The sequence below is a fragment of the Delphinus delphis genome, chromosome 8 (genome assembly GCF_949987515.2).
Source record: "Delphinus delphis chromosome 8, mDelDel1.2, whole genome shotgun sequence".
In the NCBI taxonomy this organism is placed as follows: Eukaryota; Metazoa; Chordata; class Mammalia; order Artiodactyla; family Delphinidae; genus Delphinus; species Delphinus delphis.
This window is the reverse complement of record NC_082690.1, coordinates 6,866,357-6,891,186: the sequence shown is the minus strand read 5'-3', so window position 1 is coordinate 6,891,186 and position 24,830 is coordinate 6,866,357. Positions and strand designations below refer to the sequence as shown.

The window sequence follows — 24,830 nt, the reverse complement described above, 5'->3', positions numbered from 1 at the left end:
GACTTCCTCCAAGCAAACACTGGTTGCTCCCTGCTGGAATGCTTTCCCTGCTACTACTCTCCAGTTCTCTATATTTTTGTAGAAGACTATAGCTCAAACGGTACTTCTGTTGCAGTAGCCTCCAGCAGTATACCCCCGTGTACAGTACCTGAAAGAGCAAACTACCAGAAGAACCCGGTATTTGCATTTACATTTGCACAAATCTTAATGACAATTTGCAAAATTCCTACACAGCACATTCAGCTTATTCTAAGGCAACTTTCAAGTTAACTGCCTAATTCCTGAGTGTCTATGCCATTTTCTCACCCACTGACTCTAATTAACCGTATATTTTTATATTTCTCTACACAGCTGGAGAGGAGAGAGGGGTAGTGTATGAAGACTCAGAGGGAGTTTCTAAGTCAAATATATTCTAAGGTAATGACCAGAATATTGCCATAACTGTTATAACAAATGAACTGTATATAACTGGATTTTTTAAAATCAGTCATTACTGCAGCACTGTTTTTATAAGTCTATTAGGTACATCTTATTGCCTTCTTAATTCATATTCAGAGGACTCAGGAGAAATAATGTTTTTCTTATTCATTAAAATCCGTATTTCATGGAATGAAGCTAATTATCTCACTTGAGAGATGGAAGGCTAAAAAAGCATCTAAGGAATAAAACTACACCACAAAATGTTAACCATAAAAAGCTTGTAGAAGCATCAAAAGATTATCTAATAAAGCTGGAATCTGCTACTTGAAAACTTCAATATGTAATTTTATTTTACTGAGCCATACTGTGCACTGGTCCTACACTAACATCAATGAGATGACCAGGTACATCCATAGTATAATTTTATTTTTTTTAAAGGATTTAATCCAGTATTTATTCCACACTCATGATCCTTCTCTGTAATCAGAATACAAGTCGTAAGAATAATCTATCAAATAATTTGCTGATAATCTTAAATAATGCAGCATAGCATTACTTTAAATACTTCTCTGTTCTAGATTAAGTTTAAAACCTCAAACAGCAATCTTCATTATCAATAAAAAAAGCTTTCAATTTAAAAAAGGACACTATATCAAGCTGTTTCATAATTTAAGTTTTCCATTTATAAAAATGCTTTGGAAGCTTGAGGCTTACATCTATTTCTCTACTCATCTGCCCCACCCTCTCCCAATTTCACGTTAGTATAGGGTTGCTGCAAGAATGCTAGGCTTTAGACATTAATTTCTCCTTTTATAAAGTACTTTAAAATCTGAAAAATTCAAGAAAAGGATTACATGTCATGTATTTTTTCAAATAAAAAAGGAAAACTTAGTGAATAAATTTTAGTCATACTAACAGTGTCCCTTTGAGGTAGAATGCTAAAAGGACTTTTGATCAAATCACAGCCTAACTGAAACCTTTGCATCAGAAACTAACTTCTCCTAAATTCTCTCTAAAGTTAACTGTGGAGAATATTAGATTTGACATATTAACAAGAGCCTTCCAAGATAATATACAGTGGACAAGAATGTGAATCCTACAACTGCTGCCTTCATGTACACTGAAAGCATGTAATTCTCCTATAATAGACATCCAAGATCCATTTTCAAAGTTTTTAGCCTTCTATTATGAAAAGCACAGCCATGCTAACTTCAATACCCAAACCATAATCCCACACCTACAAAACAAAAATAGAATTAGTGGCAGTTTACTGCCTTACACAAATTTGACCAACATGGCAACCATGCCAAAGGAATTAAAACATTTTCAGGACATATGTACAGACTGTACATCTCAAAAACAATTAAACAATAAAATGCAAGAATAATCTGTGCATCATGTATCAAACTCAACAGTTGGGTGAAAACATCAATGCAATAAATGGGATTACAAAGGCACTTCCCTACACAAAAGAGGAAATGAAAATGCAGCCTACAGGGAGCTTGAAGAGTGTGTAACTACTGCACCATCTCAACTTGGGAGGAAAAAAAAAAGCAGATTTAATCCAACATTTATAGGATTCAATGTGATCCACTTTTACCAAAGATTTTCACACACTCTCCTCTTTGCTTTGATGCTGTCCTGGCTCTCTGGTTCTGTACTTTGGCTCCTTCGGCGACCACGTTTGTCAGACTGGTCCTTACTATCACTGTGATCTCGTTTGTGGGAACGTTCTTTGCTTCTGCTACGCTTCCTAGATTTTTCTTCGCTGGGGCTATGTTCCCGTTTTCTTGATTTTTCAACACTGTCGGCTCTTCCTTGACTGCCACTTCTACTCCGTTTGATTTTTCTTTACTTTCATTTTTATGTTTACTTGATTTCTCTTTGCTACTGATTCTACTTCGTTTCCCCACATTTCTACTTCTACTCCTATGCTTTCTTTCTTGGAACCTTTTTTGTCATCTCTATGCCGCCTATCAGCTTTGTCTTCTTTATATTTCTTTTCTTCTACCTCACCGCTACTTCTCCGTTCCTTGGACCGCTCTCTTGACCTCTCCTTTTCACAGTCATTACCTCTTTCCTTATCACAGTCACGATCTCATCTTCTACCTCTCTCATTTTCTTTCTCTCTTTCCCGATCCCGATCCTGTCCCTTCTATCCCCTTTCCTATCACGACTTCGACTATGGCTTCTATGTCTTTCCCTACTCCTGCTGTGCCTGCCTTCCAGCCCCCGATCAATATTTCGGGATCTTCGCCTTTCTTTTTCCCTTTCTTTGGCTTCACGCTCTGGTCGCCGGCGTTCTTTCTCTCTTTCTAATTCTCGGTCAAAACTAGAAGACCCATGGCCCTCCCGATGATGGTTTCTACTTCTGGATCTTCTTGGGGACCTCCGTGGACTCAGTGATCTCATTGGAGGCCCTGAACGCCTGCATTCAACATGTCTGTCTATTTCCTCAGCGCTTTCCTTTCCATCTTTCTTGATTTTTCTTGGCCGCGTTTTAATCTGTTGATCAATATTCTTCTGACCTGGAACCGGAATTGGTTGTGCCAAGTAAATAAATAAATAAATAAACTAAAAAAAACAAAAACAAAAAAAATAGTTACAGAGCTTCAAAAATATTGATCCTAAATATGTTTTAATCTCTAAAAGCAGAAATTATGTCACTTTCTCATGTTCATAACTTCTAATACTATATTATTTTTTATTTTTCTTTAACATCTTTATTGGAATCTAATTGCTTTACAATGGTGTGTTAGTTTCTGCTGTATAACAAAGTGAATCAGCTATACATATATCCCCATATCTACTCCCTCTTGCATCTCTCTTCCACCCTCCCTAATATTATTTTAAATAAAGCATTAATTCAAAATACACCTGCTTTTTAAAATAAAAAGCGTAAAACAAACTGACTGGATTTCATGACAACTGGATAGATTTAAAATATGTTAGTTAATACTGTCGAATACCTTTGGAAAATTAGAAACATCACAACTATCAAAATACAAAAACATATGCACTCACAGCAACCCATGCATATACTATTATATAATATTATCTACCATTTATTATGTACAAACTATATGATACAAATATCTTCTTAATTCATACATCAACCCTGTATGGTAGCTAGATAATTTTATACCCATTTTACTCATTAGGTAAACAGGCTCAAGAAAGGTTAAAAAACTTGTGCAAAATTATAATACTAGTAAGAAAGAATTCAAATTTAAGTATGACTTACATTAGTTTTATACACTAAGGCATGCTGGGTTTCCTAATGATCCCAAAGAGCGTTCTGGTGTTTGCAACGTTTGTTTTTCACTTAGCCATTCATTCATTCCTTTATTTATTTATTTTTTATAAGTTTATGCATTTTATTATCTTTGGCTGCGCTGGGTCTTTGTTACTGTGCACAGCCTTTCTGTAGTTGCGGCGAGCGGGGGCTACTCTTCGTTGTGGTGTGCAGAGTTCTCTTTGCGGGGGCCTCTCCTGTCGCAGAGCATGGGCTCTAGGCACGCGGGCTTCAGTAGTTGTGGCACGTGGGCTCAGTAGTTGTGGCTCGCGGGCTCTAGAGCACAGGCTCAGTAGTTGTGGCGCACAGGCTTAGTTGCTCCATGGCATGTGGGATCTTCCCGGACCAAGGCTCGAACCCGTGTCCCCTGCACTGGCAGACGGATTCTTAACCACTGCACCACCAGGGAAGTCCCTCACTTTAAATGGAATTTAAATAGCCATTTAAATTCAACATAGTTCTCTGATATTTGGAACTGAGAGTTTGAAACTTTGTCAAAAAGATCTAGAGCTGAAATTCACTTTAAGATTGAAAACTTCTACATACTATAAGACCTAAAAAATTGCATTTCTGAAAAGAATCACACACGATGAAGACCACACTGTTAACCAGAGAGTTACAAAATCAGTCAGCTACTAAATAATTTGTAAGAATCAAACAATTTTTGTCAGCCCTCAAGTTTAGCATAGACAATGTCATAAGAAAGATAATTTACAGCTAGAGGGAAAGAAACTTCTAAAGACTATATCCTCTATACCACCAAGTATGATCTTAAGCAAAAGCTGCTTGGATATCCTATTATAATCCTATGGTTCCCTAGTTGTTCCTTTTCTTAAATATTTCACATTTTCATTTTGCCTGCTCCAGTACATAGCTGATAATAAGTAAATGGTGATGAAAATAGTAAATTTCAGATTTAAAGAAATATGAATCCCCTTTTGCTTACAAATCATTCATCCATTAAACAAATATTTACTGGCCATTTTGCTAAGTCCTAGCTGGTAGGAATACTCCAAAAAACAAAATCCCTGCTCTCTTGGAGTTTATATCCTAATGGGGAAGACAAATGTTCTTAAAAGATGTATTTGTTGGGTAGTGATAAGTGCATAAAGCCTGTTAAAGGGAACGGAGAAAGTCTGCTTTACAGTAGGTAACCAGAGAAGCCTCTGTGAGGAGGTGACCTGTGAACAGAGACCTGAATAAACTGAGTGAATTACGTGGGTACCTGTGGAAAGCCCATCTGGGCAGGGGGATCCACAAGTGCAAAGACCCTGGGGCAAGAGCAGCTTGATGGCTAGGGTGTGCAATAAAGTATCAGTGGAGTGACAGGAGAAAAGTCTTCAGAAATAGGGCCAGACCTTGCAGGGCTTTCCAAGTTGTACTAAGAACACCTGAAATAGGAATCTACTAAGGTTTCTGTGAAAGAGGAATATGGCCTTGCTTATATTATAGAGGTTTAACCCAGCTGCTATATAAAGACTAGTTCTGAGCTGGACACAAATCAAACAAGGAGACCAGTTTAGGGCTGTTGCCTTGGTCAAGTCAAGGAGGAAATGGTGATTTTGAGCTAGAGTGGGAGCAACGGAGGAAGTGAGAAATGCCCCAAGCCAAAATCTATTTTGAGGGTAGGGACAACAGAGTTTGCTGATATAGTGGGTATGAGCTGGAGAAAAAGCAGAGTCGCATTTGACCCCAAGGACTTTGATGTTTCAAGGTAACTTTCAATTTTCTCAATCACAGTTCTGACTAATCCTAACTCTTCCCATAAGCTTAGGTAAAATCAATTCACCCTGAATCTCTCATCTTAAGGCCAAACAATCACGGAATTTATTCACAGTCCCTTTGAGGACACAGAGCACCTTTATGTTAAAGGATTCTTCCTTCTAACTTTTATACCCTCTCAGGAATAACTCCTAACAGCAAAGCCAAGTAATGGAGCCTTTGCCCTTTCATGTCCTTTCTTTTCTACCCTCTTCTCATTTCTCATGACCCAGTAAGAAAAAAAGCTGCACAGTGAGGAAGCACTGAGTGAAAACTTCAGCGATGGTCTTTCTTCAATCAATGACTTCCCAGGCAGCTGGGTTTACTAATCATCTCCTGTTCCGCCAACACCACGTATCTACAAAAGTCACTAACCCGTGCGTTCATGCAGGCTTAAGGTCACTCTGATACAAAGACAGGCGAGATGTAATATAACCAGCTGCCTTTTCAGAGAACTTATTTTAAACACATGCACACATATATCTAACAAACACAATTAAGACTTTTCAATAGTGCAATAAAATGTTATCTCCATAATTTTTAAAAGCCCCAGCATATTATACTACCTTGTTGGTTAGTACAGACTGACTTTCCTCTTTCCTGTGTGTTCTTTCTACCTCTAGCTTTTGCCCTTTTCCAAAATCATATTCTTCTGTAGCAAATATTTTTTGTGAGCATTTACTCTGTGTTAAGACCTGTAGTAAGCACTCCACTGCAAAATGTCATTTATGCCTCACAACAGCTCTCTAAGTACTATCATTACCACCACTTTGCAGATGAGTAAACCCATGATTGACCAGATTACCAAGAGTGACAGAGCCAGGAGGTGTCCCTGTACTGAAGACTCCACAGTTCATGCTCCTACCTACCATTAATTATCTCTTAGTCCCTATAGGAAACCTTCCTAAAATACAAATTGAATGATATCAGTTCCTGCTCAAATAAAATACCTCCAAGTGTTTTCAAACGCCTACAAAATAGAGTACAAACTCCTTAGCACATCAGCCTTAACATCATCTCCAATTAATCCTCCTCATTCCCCACATTACTGCCAACACACACTACTGGCCATTTTCCAAATACGTTCCATACTATTCTACCTGTGTTGTTCTCACATTAATCCATCAACCCAGTCTCAGTCTGTGGACACCAAGCCATCTCTCTAAAATCCAACTCAAATGCCACTCTTCCTGAAATTTTTTTCCAAAAAACTTACAAGACATACACACACAATTTTTTTTTTTTTTTTTTTTTTGCGGTACATGGGCCTCTCACTGTTGTGGCCTCTCCCATTGCGGAGCACAGGCTCCAGACGCACAGGCTCAGCGGCCATGGCTCACGGGCCTAGCTGCTCCATGGCATGTGGGATCTTCCCGGACTGGGGCACGAACCCGTGTCCCCTGCATCGTCAGGCAGACTCTCAACCACTGTGCCACCAGGGAAGCCCCCCACACAATTTTTTTTTAAATAGATTTTTCCCTCTTGGAGACCCCACAGCATTTTGTAGTTTTTCAGGCAACTATCATTCTACCTTGTTCATACAAATTTCTTCTCTCACCTCTCAGACTATATAAATTCCAGGGCAGGGACTGTTTTTTATAATCTTCATTTCCTACATATCACCTGCACATAAAATGTTTGTAGAATTAATTCTGGGCATAAAACTTAAATTTTTAAAGATGCAGGTCCCACTTGCCAGTTATACTAATTGAGATTACCATCTTAAGATGTGACTTTCAGATAACCAACCCCATCAAATATCAATACCTAAACCAAGTTGTTTAATTCTTGTAAGCACATTCTCCCCATTTATAGCTAGTCAACAAGATCAAACTCTTCCTTACTCAAAAGGGAGCATATAACAGCATGATACAAGTGGAAATAACTGGACACCATTAAGTTTACAAAATATTTCTTTACAGATTTTAATTTTACATTTTCTATATATGAATAATATATTCTTAAAAATATATGCGATATACCTTAAAGACAGGAATTGCAATAGTAGCAATCTAGCTTTTATAATATTAATAATACAAACTAACCCTGAAATACCACTTAAATTCACTAAGTGCTACCAGAAGTAACTGTTTTTAATGATGTGACAGAAAAACGTTTTTTCTTAGTATAATTTAAATGCCTCCTTTAAAGAGCAGCAAAGAATGTGCAGTCATCTTTAATCTACCATACCACAGCTCTACTTGGAACCCTGAGGCCAACTAGTTCCACCATGTGTCACATTCCTGTCACCTCCCTTGATCACTGCCCCTCAAGGCAAGCTCTTGCAACACACCGAGAATGTACCTCCTCCCAGCCCTATACAGGGCTACAGTGGTAGGAACTCAATATCACAAACAAACAACTGAGGGATTTGGACTGTTAAAGACAGTCATGGTATGAAATAAAATACACTGTTCAATAAACAGTAATTTCCAAAATTATTTCTAACTACCTACAAATATGTATAAAAAGAAGTCTAGACTGATCTTCCTGAATATTAATGAGTTACTTTTGAGTAGTAAGATTTTGGATATACCCTCCATACCACCAGGTTTTTTATAATGGGCATATATAATATTTTTAAGGAATAAAGTGACTCTTTTAAAATGAAGAGTATTCAGCACCAGACCCACCCCCACTAAGAGCACACACAAACCCACATTCTCCCATGACAGTTTCATTCACTTCAGGCTTTATCTACCACTTCTGTAGACATGATTACAAATCTATATTCTTAACATGCCTGGCCACCCCTATTCCCTACTCGCCAAGTCCCAGTTCCCCATTGCTAACTGCTTCCTAAAAGGAATCAACTGAATTTTCCACTGGCAATGCAAACGAAATAAATCATATATAAAATCCCACTTGTCCACATACACTAGCACACCCTCTTTATTTCCCAATGTGCATTAGGAACAAGAAGTGCAATAAGTCCCCAAGTCACTCAAGTTTAAAACCTAAAAGTTGTCTTTAACTTGGACCTCTCTCCCTTACCCCACATACAAAATTATCAAGCCTGCCATGCCACCTCTGTAAGCATTTGACATCTAATATTTCATTCCTACACCACCACACTAGTTACAGTCTTCATCATCTACATTCTGAAACACCACTAACAATCACAGGTCAAGCAATAAATATGATAAAGTTTACTATCCTCAATACAAAACATAAAACACCGCACAGGAGTGAACAACAAATATTTTTTGATGGAAGGAAGGAAAGAAGGAGGGAGGGGAGGGGGAGGGAGGGGAGGGGAAGGGAGGGGAAGGGAAGGGAAGGGAGGAGAGGGGGAGGGGAGGAGATGGGAGGGGAGGAGAAGGGAGGAAAAAATAGTCTTCCCACTTCCCATCTCTTCTTCCTCCAGCAAATCATTCTGCAGTTATTCAATCTTCCTAAAACATAGCTCTAATCAGGTCACAAAAGCCATCACTTAGCAATGTCACATGAATAAAATAAAAACTCAACTTGGCATTCAAACCATTCCAACATGGGGACTCTTCCTCTCTCCTCTGCTTTATTACCCCAAATTCTATTCCACTACACACATAGATGATCTATTTTCCAATCTCTGTCTTTGCTCATGTACCCCATGAAATACCATCTCATAGTTTTACTTCTCAAAATCCTATTTATCCTTCAAAGCTCAGTGAAAATGTCACTTCTCCATCGCAACAAACCCAAAGCAATCTGCAATCTTCCTTGTATTAGAGCACTCACAGCACTTTGTAACTTTCTTGTGTCACTTAACACATACTGATCTGTAATTAAAATATTTATAAATATATTACATTCACCACCAAATGAATTTTAAGTTTCCTGTAAACAAGAACCACAACTTTTATTTACTTATCTCCCATTCACCCAACATAATGCCTAGCATAATGACATAAAGGACTCCAAGAAATGAGAGAACTACTCATCAATAATAATAAAACACAACAGCAGTAGCAGCTAAATTTGCGTGCTTTATATATGCCAGATACTACTTTAATATACATATAATTTCATTTATTTCTCACAACAACTTGAGAAAGGTACTGTTTTATCTCCATTTTACAGAAAAGAAAACTGAGGCAGAGAGATAATTAACTTACTTGAGGTTTAACACTATAATATTCTTCAATTAGATAAACAATTCTACAATTAACATCTTTCTATATATAGCTAGTGCCTTACTTTGGACTACTTCATTAGATTCTAAAAATTATAACACTGAGTCAAAAGTATACACGTTCTGATGGTTCTTATACTTTTAAATGCTTTCTAAAAGGACTAACCATTTTATAAACCCCCAACAATGTATGAGGATAACAATTTTACTGCCTCCTTGTCAGCCCAGTATGTCACTATCATTTTCCCACTCTCTTAGTTCAAATTGGCAAAGGATGACATGCATAATTCTTATCTTAAATAATAGTACTCTTAAGGCTTATGACCAGTGTTTTGGGGTAGTTATTGCTATTCTCATAAATGATGTTTTAAGAGATACTCTGCCTGAATAATTTACTGGGAATTATTTCATAATATTTACATAGACAAAAGGAAATCAAGCTCTGAACCTATTCAAATATTCTTTAAACCTTTGATAATATTCTATTCATTCATGTATTCAACAAAACTTTATTGACAGCTCACCAGGATCAGGTATGATACTAGTCCCTGGTCAAATCAATAAAATACAATCCCTACCTTCAAAAGGATCACAGTTCTTTAAACATCAAAGTAACTTGAGCTTGGGTGAGTTGGTTCATGAATCAGAAACTAACCTAAAGAGGGGTCGCTCTCAAGTCAGTTTTAGAACTGATTCCAACTGGAAGTATTTAAATTTCACACAGAGTTCAAGATGGCACTGTAGAAGGACGTGCTCTCACTCCCTCTTGTGAGAGCACTGGAATCACAACTAACTGCTGAACAATCATCGACAGGAAGACACTGGAACTCACCAAAAGAGATACCCCACATCCAAAGACAAAGGAGTAGCCACAATGAGATGGGAGGAGGGGCGCAATCACAATAAAATCAAATCCCATAACTGCTGGGTGGGTGACTCAAAAACAGGAGAACACTTATACCACAGAAGTCCACTCACTGGAGTGAAGGTTCTGAGCCCCACGTCAGGCTTCCCAACCTGGGGGTCCAGCAAACAGAGGAGGAATTCCAAGAGAATCACACTTTGAAGGCTAGCAGGATTTGACTGCAAGACTTCGACAGGACTGGGGGAAACAGAGACTCCACTCTTGGAGGGCACACACAAAGTAGTGTGCTCATCGGGACCCAGGGGAAGGAGCAGTGACCCCATACGAGACTGAACCAGACATACCTGCTAGTGTTGGGAGGGTCTCCTGCAGAGGCAGGGGTGGCTGTGAGGACAAGGACACTGGCAGCAGAAGTTTTGGGAAGTACTCCTTGGCATGAGCCCTACCAGAGTCCGCCATTAGCTCCACCAAAGAGCCCGGCTAGGCTCCAGTGTTGGGTTGCCTCAGGCCAAACAACCAACTGGGAGGGACCCAGCCCCACCCATCAACAGTCAAGTGGATTAAAGTTTTACTGAGCTCTACCCACCAGAGCAACAGCCAGCTCTACCCACCACCAGCCTCTCCCATCAGGAAACTTGCACAAGCCTCTTAGACAGCCTATCCACCAGAGGGCAGACAGCAGAAGCAAGAAGAACTACAATCCTGCAGCCTGTGGAACAAAAACTACATTCACAGAAAGATAGACAAGATGAAAAGGCAGAAGGCTATGTACCAGATGCAGGAAAAAGATAAAACCCCAGAAAAACAACTAAATGAAGTGGAGACAGGCAACCTTCCAGAAAAAGAAATCAGAATGATGATAGTGAAGATGATGCAGGACCTCGGAAAAAGAATGGAGGCAAAGATCGAGAAGATGCAAGAAATGTTTAACAAAGACCTAGAAGAATTAAAGAACAAACAAACAGAGATGAACAATACAATAACTGAAATGAAAACTACACTAGAAGGAATCAATGGCAGAATAACTGAGGCAGAAGAACAGATAAGTGACCTGGAAGACGGAATGGTGGAATTCACTGCTGCGGAACAGAATAAAGAAAAAAGAATGAAAAGAAATGAAGACAGCCTAAGAGACCTCTGGAAAAATATTAAACGCAACAATATTCACATTATAGGGGTCCCAGAAGGAGAAAAGAGAGAGAAAGGACCTGAGAAAATATTTTAAGAGATTATAGTCGAAAACTTCCCTAACATGGGAAAGGAAATAGCCACGCAAGTCCAGGATGCGCAGCGAGTCGCATACAGGATAAACCCAAGGAGAAACACACCGAGACACATAGTAATCAAATTGGTAAAAATTAAAGACAAAGAAAAATTATTGAAAGCAGCAAGGGAAAAACGACAAATAACATACAAGGGAACTCCCATAAGGTTAACAGCTGATTTCTCAGCAGAAACTCTACAAGCCAGAAGGGAGTGGCATGATATACTTAAAGTGAATAAAGGGAAGAACCTACAACCAAGATTACTCTACTCTGCAAGGATCTCATTCAGATTCGATGGAGAAATCAAAAGCTTTACAGACAAGCAAAAGCTAAGAGAATTCAGCACCACCAAACCAGCTATACAACAAATGCTAAAGGAACTTCTCTAAGTGGGAAACACAAGAGAAGAAAAGGACCTACAAAAACAAACCCAGGGCTTCCCTGGTGGCGCAGTGGTTGAGAGTCCGCCTGCCAATGCACGGGACACAGGTTTGCGCCCCAGTCCAGGAAGATCCCACATGCCGCGGAGCGGCTGCGCCCGTGAGCCATGGCCACTGAGCCTGCGCGTCCGAAGCCTGTTGCTCCACAACAGAAGAGGCCACAACAGTGAGAGGCCCGCATACCACAAAAAAAAAAAAACCCAAAACAGTTAAGAAAATGGTCATAGGAACATACATATCGATAATTACCTTAAACGTGAAGGGATTAAATGCTCCAACCAAAAGACACAGGCTTGCTGAATGGATACAAAAAAAAGACCCATATATATGCTGTCTATAAGAGACCCACTTCAGACCTAGGGACACATACAGACTGAAAGTGAGGGGATGGAAAAAGATATTCCATGCAAATGGATATCAAAAGAAAGCTGGAGTAGCAATACTCATGACAGATAAAATAAACTTTAAAATAAAGAATGTTACAAGAGACAAGGAATGACACTACATAATGATCAAGGGATCAATCCAAGAAGACTTAACAATTATAAATATATATACACCCAACATAGAAGCACCTCAATACATAAGGAAACTGCTAACAGCTATAAAACACGAAATCGACAGTAACACAATAATAGTGGGGGACTTTAACACCTCACTTACACCAATGGACACATCATCAAATTAATAAGAAAACACAAGTTTTAAAGGATACACTAGACCAGCGAGATTTAATTGATATTTATACGACGTTCCATCCAAAAACAGCAGATTACACTTTCTTCTCAAGTGTGCATGGAACATTCTCCAGGATAGATCACATCTTGGGTCACAAATCAAGCATCAGTAAATTTAAGAAAAGTGAAATCATATCAAGCATCTCTTCTGACCACAACACTATGAGATTAGAAATGAATTACAGGGGAAAAAAACATAAGAAACACAAACACATGGAGGCTAAACAATATGTTACTGAACAACCAAGAGTTCACTCTAGAAATCAAAGAGGAAATCAAAAAATACGTAGAGACAAATGACAATGAACACACGACAATCCAAAACCTATGGGATGCAGCAAAAGCAGTTCTAAGAGGGAAATTTAGAGCAATACAAGCCTACCTCAAGAAACAAGAAAAATCTCCAATAAACGATCTAACCTTACACCTAAAGGAACTAGAGAAGGAAGAACAAACAAAACCTAAAGTTAGCAGAAGGAAAGAAATCATAAAAAGAGCAGAAATAAATGAAATAGAAACAATGAAAACAACAGCAAAGATCAATACAATTAAAAGCTGGTGCTTTGAGAAGATAAACAAAATTGATAAACCATTAGCCAGACTCATCAAGAAAAAGAGGGAGAGGACTCAAATCAATAAAATTAGAAATGAAAAAGGAGAAGTTACAACAGACACCACAGAAATACAAAGCATCCTAAGAGAGTACTACAAGCAACTCTATGCCAATAAAATGGACAACCTGGAAGAAACAGACAAATTCTTAGAAAGGTATGACCTTCCAAGACTGAACCAGGAAGAAATAGAAAATATGAACACGCCAATCACAAGTAATGAAATTGAAACTGTGATTAAAAATCTTCCAACAAACAAAAGTCCAGGACCAGATGGCTTCACAGGTGAACTGTATCAAACATTTAGAGAAGAGCTAACACCATCCTTCTCAAACTCTTCCAAAAAATTGCAGAGGAAGGAACACTCCCAAACTCATTCTATGAGGCCACCATCACCCTGATACCAAAACCAGACAAAGATACTACAAAAAAAGAAAATTACAGGGCTTCCCTGGTGGCGCAGTGGTTGAGAGTCCGCCTGCCGATGCGGGGGACACAGGTTCGTGCCCCGGTCCGGGAATATCCCACATGCCGCGGAGCAGCTGGGCCCATGAGCCATGGCCGCTGAGCCTGCAAGTCCAGAGCCTGTGCTCTGCAACAGGCGAGGCCACAACAGTGAGAGGCCCACGTGCCACAAAAAAAAAAAAAAAAAGAAGAAAGAAAGTTACAGACCAATATAACTGATGAATATAGATGCAAAAATCCTGAAGAAAATACTAGCAAACGGAATCCAACAACACATTAAAAGGATCATACACCATGATGAAGTGGGATTTATCCCAGGGATGCAAGGATTCTTCAGTACATGCAGATCAATCAATGTGATACACCACATTAACAAACTGAAGAATAAAAACCATATGATCATCTCAATAGATGCAGAAAAAGCTTTTGACAAAATTCAACACCTATTTATGATAAAAACTCTCCAGAAAGTGGGCATAGAGGAAACCTACCTCAACATAATAAAGGCCATATACAACAAACCCACAGCAAACATCATTCTCAATGGTGAAAAACTGAAAGCATTTCCTCTAAGATCAGGAACAAGACAAGGATGTTCACTCTAGCCGCTATTATTCAACGAAGTTTTGGAAGTCCTAGCCATGGCAATCAGAGAAGAAAAAGAAATAAGAGGAATACAAATTGGAAAAGAAGAAGTAAAACTCTCACTGTTTGCAGATGACATGATACTATACATAAAGAATCCTGGGCTTCCCTGGTGGCACAGTGGTTGAGAGTCCGCCTGCCGATGCAGGGGACACGGGTTCATGCCCCGGTCCGGGAAGATCCCACATGCTGCAGAGCAGCTGGGCCCGTGAGCCATGGCCGCTGAGCCTGCGCGTCCGGAGCCTGTGCTCCGCAGCGGGAGAGGCCACAGCAGTGAAAGGCCCGCGTACCGTAAAAAAAAAAAAAAAAAAAAAAAACAGAATCCTAAAGATGCCACCAGAAAACTACTAGAGCTAATCAACGAATTTGGTAAAGTTGCAGGATACAAAATTAATGCACAGAAATCTCTTGCATTCCTATACACTAATGATGAAAAATCTGAAAAAGAAATTAAGGGAACTCTCCCATTTACCACTGCAACAAAAAGAATAAAATACCTAGGAATAAACCTACCTAAGGAGGTAAAAGACCTGTACTCAGAAAACTATAAGACACTGATGAAAGAAATTAAAGATGGTATCAACAGATGGAGTGATATACCATGTTCCTGAATTGGAAGAATCAATATTGTGAAAATGACTATACCACCCAAAGCAATCTACAGATTCAATGCAATCCCTATCAAATTACCAATGGCAGTTTTTACAGAACTAGAACAAAAAATCTTAAAATTTGTATGGAGACACAAAAGACCCCAAATAGCCAAAGCAGTCTTGAGGGAAAAAAATGGAGCTGGAAGAATCAGACTCCCAGACTTCAGACTGTACTACAAAGCTACAGTAATCAAGACAATATGGAACTGGCACAAAAACAGAAACATAGATCAATGGAACAAGATAGAAAGCCCAGAGATAAACCCACACACCTATGGTCAACTAATCTATGACAAAGGAGGCAAGGATATACAATAGAGAAAAGACAGTCTCTTCAATAAGTGGTGCTGGGAAAACCGGACAGCTACATGTAAAAGAATGAAATTAGAACCCTCCCTAACACCATACACAAAAATAAACTCAAAATGGATTCGAGACCTAAATGTAAGACCAGACACTATAAAACTCTTACAGAAAAACATAGGAAGAACACGCTGACATAAATCACAGCAAGATCCTTTTTGACCCACCTCCTAGAGTAATGGAAATAAAAACAAAAATAAACAAATGGGACCTAATGAAACTTCAAAGCTTTTGCATAGCAAAGGAAACCATAAACAAGACAAAAAGACAACCCTCAGAATGGGAGAAAATATTTTCAAACGAATCAACGGACAAAGGATTAATCTCCAAAATATATAAACAGCTCATGCAGTTCAATATTAAAAAAAAAACAACCCAATCCAAAAATGGGCAGAAGACCTAAATAGACATTTCTCCAAAGAAGACACACAAATGGCCAAGAAGCACATGAAAAGATGCTCAACATCACTAATTATTAGAGAAATGCAAATCAAAACTACAATGAGGTATCACCTCACACCAGTTAGAATGGGTATCAATAGAAAATCTACAAACAACAAGTACTCGAGAGGGTGTGGAGGAAAGGGAACCCTCTTGCACTGTTGGTGGGAATATAAATTGATACAGCCACTATGGAGAACAGTATGGAGGTTTCTTAAAAAACTAAAAATAGAATTACCATATGATCCAGCCATCACACTACTGGGCATAACCCAGAGAAAACCATAATTCAAAAAGACACATGCACCCCAATGTTCATTGCAGCGCTATTTACAATAGTCAGTTCATGGAAGCAACCTAAGTGTCCATCAACAGACAAATGGATAAAGAAGATATGGTACATATATACAATGGAATGTTACTCAGCCGTAAAAAAGAATGAAATTGGGTCATTTGTAGAGACGTGGATGGATCTAGAGACTGTCATACAGAGTGAAGTAAGTCAGAAAGAGATAAACAAATATCGTATATTAACGCATGTATGTGGAACCTAGAAAAATGGTACAGATGAACCAGTTTGCAGAGCAGAAGTAGAGACACAGATGTAAAGAACAAACGTATGGACACCAAGTGGGGAAAGTGGCGTGGGGTGGAGGTGGGGGTGGAATGAATTGGGAGATTGGGATTGACATGTATACACTGAGATGTGTACAAAACTGATGACTAATAAGAACCTGCTGTATAAAAAAATAAAATAAAAATTAAGAAAAAAAGGTTAAAATGCTAAAAAAAAAAAAGAAAAAAAATTACTGTTATCACTATTACTCGTTTCTCCACATACTTCTAAAATCCTGGCTGAATCTTCCCTCTCCTCCTTTTCTTGTGCTCCACACCCCAAACAATACGCTGATGACTCAGGCTATAGTGACCTATGACCCCAAGGTTCCTTCTGCTCTATCTGTGCTTAGACACACCCTCGTGTACTTCTGTACTGTGTGCCTACTATGTACCACCTGCTGTGCAAGACATAGTGTACAGTGAGTAAAGCTGACATGGTCTCTGCCCTCCTGGAGCCTGGAGTCCACTGCCTCTCTCACAGTCATTTAGCCAACCAAGAGAATAGGGTAACACAATGCCGCTCAGATTACCTCTTACAACAAATGCTGTAGTGCAAGGATGACAATAATACACTAAATTAGATAAGGAAAATAATAGGATGCCATTAAGATAAGGGACAAAGTCAAAAGAGAACCATTCTGAAATTCATTTAAAACAACAAAAAATTTCCTAGAAAACCTATAATAAGTCAAACAACTACAAGGTTAAAAATATAAAGACACTACTGAGACAAAAAAAAAACACTGACCACTGACCAATCTACAAGGTAAAAAATCGGATACGGGTATGAAAGAACAACATATTCCAACATATTTTTTTAGCTTTTTAGAAAAAAGATCATATAGAATAAAGGAAAATATGTATATCAGAGTGGAAATGAACTCAGAGGGCTTAATTTTAAAGGATTTCATACATTTATAAAAAGCACTGAATTGGCATTAATATTGAAATTTTCATTACTAGTAGATACTCAAGAAAAGAGGTGCTCATGCCAAACCGTAAGTGCAGGCTCCCAGCTGAGACCCTGCTGCTGACTCAGAGTCACATGAGCAGAGTGGTTTCCCAAAGCACACTCATTTTCTACCACACAAAAATCTATCCCAAACTGTTTTTCACTATGTGGCATTCTTGAAGGGTTGCAGCTCAAGAGAAAGACTATAAGAAACATAGCCAGCTATACATGATATCAAATGTATTCCTTTGAGAAATATGACTAAATAAGGAAACAAATGAACTAACAGGAACACTTGATACCTATCCAAACCTCTCAGCCCTTTAAAGAAATTGTTTCCTTTTTTTGTACTGAAGTATAATTGATTTATAGTATTATATTAGTTTCAGGTGTACAGCATCATGGTTCAGTATTTTTATAGATTATACTCCACCTAGTTATTATAAAATAATGGCTATATTTCCTTGTGCTGTACAATCTATCCTTGTTGCTCATCTATTTTATACACAGTAGTTTGTACCTCTTAATCCCATACCCCTATCTTGCCCCTCCCCTTTTCCCTCTCCCCACCAGTAACCACTAATTTGTCTTCTATACCTGTGAGTCTGTTTGTTTTGTTATAGACATTCATTTATTTGTTAGATTCCACACATAAGTGATAACATATAGTATCTGTCTTTCTCTGTCTGACTTATTTCACTAAGCATAATACTCTCTAGGTCCATCTGGGTTGCTGCAAATGGCAGAATTTTATTGTTTTTTATGGCTGAGTAGTATTCCATTGTATATACATACCACAGCTTCTTTATCCATTCATCATCTGTTGATGGACACTTGGGTTGCCTCCGTACCTTGACTATTATACATAACGCTGTTGTGAACACTGCGGTGCATGTATCTTTTTGAATTTGTGTTTTTAAAAATTGCTTCCTTGTATGAAAACATCAGATGCAGCATTACCAGAGACAGCAATGTTTGTGCTTCTCAAGTCCAATGTATTTAGGGCGAGACCCTACTTTGCCACCTCACCAGCTGATATCAATCAATCTTCCTCTTTAAGCTTGTGATACCTCCTCTGTAAAACAGGGAAAAGCAGATGTCTGTATTTTCTATTGTATGTCTAACAAATGTGTAAGAAGAATACAATCGTTAACTGCTTTGAGAATTTTACGTTGATGTCTATTTTCCCTAATTATCTTATGTCACTGAAATATAGCCTCTGAAATTAAGGTATCTCATTTTAAATATTAATTTACTAATAGAAGACTTATCCTGAAATCCTAATTTTATTTCTTAATATTGACATTTATGATGAATAAAAACAGCAATTTGGGCTTCCCTGGTGGTGCAGTGGTTGAGAGTCCACCTGCCAATGTAGGGGACACGGCTTCGTGCCCCGGTCCGGGAAGATCCCACATGCCGCGGAGCGGCTGCGCCCGTGAGCCATGGCCGCTAAGCCTGCGCGTCGGAGCCTGTGCTCCGCAACGGGAGAGGCCACAGCAGTGAAAGGCCCGTGTACCGCAAAAACAAAAAAAAAAAAAACAACACAGCAATTTATCTATAACAAAGCTTTAAAAAAACTATTCAGGTTGAACCTGTGGAGAATTTTCTAAACTATACTTAGACAACAATGTTACTGCTGACTAACAACTGGTTCATACAGAACAGTGAGGATTGATACTCATCAGAAGTGAAATACCATAGTTCTTTGTTTTGCTCTAAGGAATATTCTCACTTTGTATACCGTAGCAGGATTATTTCTGAAACTATCACACTGTAAGCTCTTCAACTGTCTAGTTATTGAATACATTTGTGTTTTTGTTAATAGCTTTATGGTATTTTCCATCTCTTTTGAAGAGTTTATTATGTCATTAATGAGAAAAAAACAAGAAGGAAGGAAATAAAGGTTCATTAAGCACCAAATGCGTGCCCGACACTATAAAAATTAACCTACATATGTCATACCTAATTTATTCTTCAAAAAATCCTGTGAGAAAAGTAAAACAGCTCCCCCTACCCCAGCCCCAAGGTCACAAGGCTCTAGAATGCTATAGCCAGGATCTGAATAACAGCAATCCTTACTCCAGACCACACTATTACCTGTGATTTCAGCTTTTTAAAAAATCTTACTGCTTTTTCAGATTATAAAAATAATACCTGTTCACTGCCAAAATTCTGCAAACTATAAAAAAATACAAAGAATATTAAGAACTATCTGAACTCCTACCATGCTTATATCTTAGTGAATTTTTTTCTTTATAAAATAGAAAAGTTGCAGGGGTTTTTTTTATTATTACGTTAAATTACAAATTAATATATAGATACACTCTCATTGTTAAAAGTCAAGTAGGAGTCAAAGTAAGCCTTTTATTATCTCCAGTTCCAGTCATTATTAACAGTTTTACTAAAAAGACTTTTCTTTATGCCTGTACATGCTTATATACAAATTAAAAATGGTTCATTTAGTGTATTTTCATAAACATCTTATTTTTCTGTGTATGTGTGTGTATTATTCTATACCTTGCTTTCCTGCATCTTATGTGGCTTGATGATCTTTCCAGATCTTTTATATACAGGGCTGACTCATGCTTTTTAATTAATTAATTTATTTATTTTTTCGCTGTGTTGGGTCTTCATTGCTGCGCACAGGCTTTCTCTAGTTGCGGCGAACACGGGCTACTCTTCGTTGCAGTGCGCAGGCTTCTCATTGCCGTGGCTTCTCTTGTTGTGGAGCACGGGCTCTAGGCGTGCGGGCTTCAGTAGCTGTGGCACACAGGCTCAGTAGTTGCGGCTAGTGGGCTCTAGAGCGCAGGCTCTGTAGTTGTGGCACACGGGCTTAGTTGCTCCGCGGCACGTGGGATCTTCCCAGACCAGGGCTTGAACCCATGTCCCCTGAATTGGCAGGTGGATTCTTAACCACTACGCCACCAGGGAAGTTCCCTGACTCATGCTTTTAAATGCTAGCTTTTGTTTGATAGAGCTCAACTTCTTAGAGTTCTTCATACCTTTTTCACTTTTATATCATGATTTTCCCTTGTTATTAAATAGTCTTAAGTAATAAAGTTTATAATGGCTAAGTAACATTCTTCTATACGGATATATCATAACTATATTTTGTTGGACATTATGATTTACCAAATTTTCATCATTAGATATAATACTACAATGAGTATCTTTGGTTAAATCTTTAAGATCCTCGAAATGGAATTACTAGGTCAAAGGTAACACTTCAAAGCTCTTGATACATATTCCTAAATTGCCCTTCAGAAAAATCACACTATTTAGCACATCCACAGCAGGGTATGAATTCCATTACATTATTTTTGCCTTTTAAAGAATTATTTATTCAAGGAACAGATGTTTAAAAATTACACTGGGGGGCTTCCCTGGTGGCGCAGTGGTTGAGAGTCCGCCTGCCGATGCAGGGGACACGGGTTCGTGCCCCGGTCTGGGAAGATCCCACATGCTGCGGAGCAGCTGGGCCCGTGAGCCACGGCCGCTGAGCCTGCGCGTCCGGAGCCTGTGCTCCGCAACGGGAGAGGCCACAGCGGTGAGAGGCCCGCGTATCGCAAAACAAAAACAAAAACAAAATTACACTGGGGACTTCCCTGGTGGCTCAGTGGTTAAGAATTTGCCTGCCGATGCAGGGGACACGGGTTCAAGCCCTGGTCCGGGAAGATCCCACATCCCGCGGAGCAACTAAGCCCATGCGCCACAACTACTGAGCCTGCGCTCTAGAGCCCGCAAGCCACAAATACTGAAGCCCATGAGCCTAAAGCCCATGCTCCGCAACAAAGAGAAGCCACCGCAATGAGAAGCCTGCGCACTGCAATGAAGAGTAGGCCCTGCTCGCCGCAGCTAGAGAAAGCCTGCGCATAGCAACAAAGACCCAACACAGCCAAAAATAAATAAATAAATAAGTGTAAAAAAAAAAAAAATTACACTGAATGCTATAAAATCCATCTTCGAATTTGGCTTAGATCCAAAAAATACTTTATAATTTGAACCAGCAAGTTGTGATTTCTTAGGTATTGGTTAAGAGAATTCTAAACCAGTAGACAATAAGTAGACTGGTCCTATCTTGATGAGGCACCACTAAGTAACTCCCAAGGTGATGGTGATAAGATAATGAAGTTAACAGATACTGTTACTTTTATCTGGTTTACAGACTCTCCTTTTCTCAAGCTTTTCTCCCTTAATGAAATATGATATACTCCAATAACCCTGACTGTAGAATACAATACTGTCAAATGAATCATTTTTCCACCAGCCTACATCACAACATCTTGAAACAGTTTCAATAAGAGGAAAATGTGCCTTTGAATGTAAAAAACACATGGCAGAAAACAGTAAACTTAAAAAGTAAGTGGACTATATGAATGGATGTAAATGTATTCATGAAAACACAGAAAACATCTAATTTGCTTAAGCTCAATGTTTAAATGCAACTATACTTTAAAATTATATTTGACAGGAACTTACTGAATGAAACACATCAACAATATATTAATTACATATATTTATAACTAAAATATTATGGAAGAAATAGAGCAAAAAATATGGAGGGTTGAAGACAACAACAAAGGACATTTACCTCAAACATGCCAGTGTGATTACATGCCTCACCCTTGTATTATCTCCACCACAGAAAAGGGAGATCATTTATAGTTTAGGAGAAGTTCTAAACTGACATTACCTTTACAACTACAGTATACTTTTATCTTCTCTAACACCTTCACCATCACTTACACTAATTGGTCTACTTCCAGCTTAACAGCTTTACTCTCAACTGTAGTCATGTCTAATCTTTGATTATCAATGGAGGAAAACAACAAACTCCCCTAGGATATACTGTCACCAAACTGGTTAAGAGGCAACAATGGTCAGCTAATTAGTAGATGGTACCTGTGCATTTTCAGGATGCTGTCTATGCTAATACACTGCTTTCCATTAACAGTTTAACTGGCAACTTCTCTCCTCGACAGGAGATTCCAACTCATCAAAGATGTTTGCTGAACTGGGCAAAATATTGATCACCATTGCAAATTAGTTATTCTTCTTAACCAAACAAACACAGTAGATTGAATCAAATACTCCAGGAAAACAATAGGAAGAAGCTCTTAGATTATAAATGGCAGAACAGGTCTTCCAAATCCAACTGTGTAAGAGAAACAAGGTTCAAGTGTATCTGTGCTTGAATTAAAGTAAGGATATACCACCAGTAAGTAATATAACTGACTTTGCCAGCATGCCTAGAGGTAAATGACTATCAGGTCTGAAAGAACTGCAGTCTTTCTTGGAGGCTGTCTCCTTGATGTAATGATGCTGCCATCAGTTAAAGCATCAAAGCTTTGTAAATGCTACTCCCTCTACACAGCATGCTTTAGCCTCTCGCTAGGCCAAACTCTAAGCCCAACCAGGGAAAAGCACCTAGGGAAACTCCCTGAATACCCATAGGGGCATCTCAGTAAAATTATTCTGGCTCCAAAATGAAGGAAGAATGAGCTGGAATGGAAAAGTTTCAGGTAGAGAGAGCAGTAAGGAGGCTGCTACAGTAACTGAAAGAGAATATCTATCAGATGTAGCAGTGGAGATGGCAAGAGGCAGACAAACTTGACATTGGTTTAAAAGGTGTAAAAGTAGAACTACACAGATAAATCAAATCCAGGTGTGCTTTGCAGGAAGGAACTGGAGAGCCAGAGGGTAAGTTAAGAAGACAGAGGGAGGATCTTAGGAAGACAACAAGGAAAGGAAGGGGCACCAAACCTACACACCTCTGAAAAAGACTGGTCCTAATCTTGCCCTCCTCCTCCTGGACACCTAGGGAGTGGCCACCTAAATTCTGTCAGATAGGGATCCATCCCTCTCCCTGTTCATTACCTCACTTTGCTTCTTAAACAGGAACTTGTGATATATGGACACAGATCTTATCTATGAATAAGGACATACTCTTGATACCAAATATGGCCACAGTCTATGGATAGGTAACTATACACATTCTCATTATTTCCCAATCCAAGCAAAAAGAGCAGTAGATAAGGAAACGTGATACATAAAGAACGTACGGTGCACGTTAATTTTGAGTGCCTGTTTCCAGGAGCACTCAGAAACAGAGCCTTAATATTTTCAGACAGAATATGCTCTGCACAGAGTGCAAACGGCTAAATCCAGCTACGTTACACACTATTAACTAATTACATGTTGAGGAAAAATGGCCCACAATATGTAAAAGTCTGATACTAATCTATTGTTCTAGAAACTTTATCCTTAACTGGAGCAGAAGGCCTGAAAACTCACAGGGCAATCAAAAATCACTTACTCATAAAAACAGAGTAGATTGGTGGTTGCCAGGGGCTGGGGGGTAGAGGAAATGGGGAGATGTTACTCAAACAGTACAAACTTCCAGTTATAAGATGAGTTAGTTCTGAGGATCTAATGTGCAGCATGCTGACTCCAGTCAACAATACCGCACTGTACACTTGCAAGTTGCTAAGACAGTAGATCTTAAATATTCTCACCATAACAACAACAACAAACATGTAATTTTGAGAGGTAAAGGATGTGTTAACTAACCTTATGTGGTAAACATTTTGCAATGTATATGTGCGTCAAATCATCACATTAAACTTACACAATATTACATGTCAATTATATCTCAATAAAGCTGGAAAAAAATTATTTCTTTTTACCAGTAGGCAAACACACCACATTATAACCCAGAGTTATACAACTCTAGCTGGAAACTTCTGTGATGGCAGGTAACACACCTATTTTGCTCATCTTTGTATTGCCAGAGCTTACAAAGTATTTGAAAATCAATATGCACTCAGTAAGTACCTGTTCAAAAATGCTGCCACGGAGATCTTTAGGCAAAAATCTGTATCAGACCTGCTAACACAGGTGAACTGCCTACCACATGGTTGTACAAATGGACTGCTGCCAGGGATCTGAGCAGATTTGGGTTGGTTAGTTATTCTAACTCATGAAGGATATAATTATGCAACTTTTAACTATTCAAGCTTAATTATATTAAAATTACATTATAAATGAAATGGTATATTCTTTATTTGTAATTAAAAGCAAATAGGTGGGGTTAGAGCCTTATGTGCCTAACTCACATTCAGTTCAATTCCAACTTCTGAAGCAAACATGAACCCTTGTAACCCACCATTTATTAATTGGGAG

At 38.7% G+C, this 24,830-nt stretch overlaps 1 protein-coding gene and 1 pseudogene across 1 annotated transcript in view; both read right to left on the bottom strand.

Moving 5' to 3' along the window:
* The window catches only part of ARHGAP32 (Rho GTPase activating protein 32), a 264,249-nt gene that overhangs the window by 214,600 nt on the left and 24,819 nt on the right, over nucleotides 1-24,830 (bottom strand). The window lies entirely within an intron of this gene.
* LOC132428901 (pre-mRNA-splicing factor 38B pseudogene) lies at nucleotides 2,030-6,266 on the bottom strand (annotated as a pseudogene).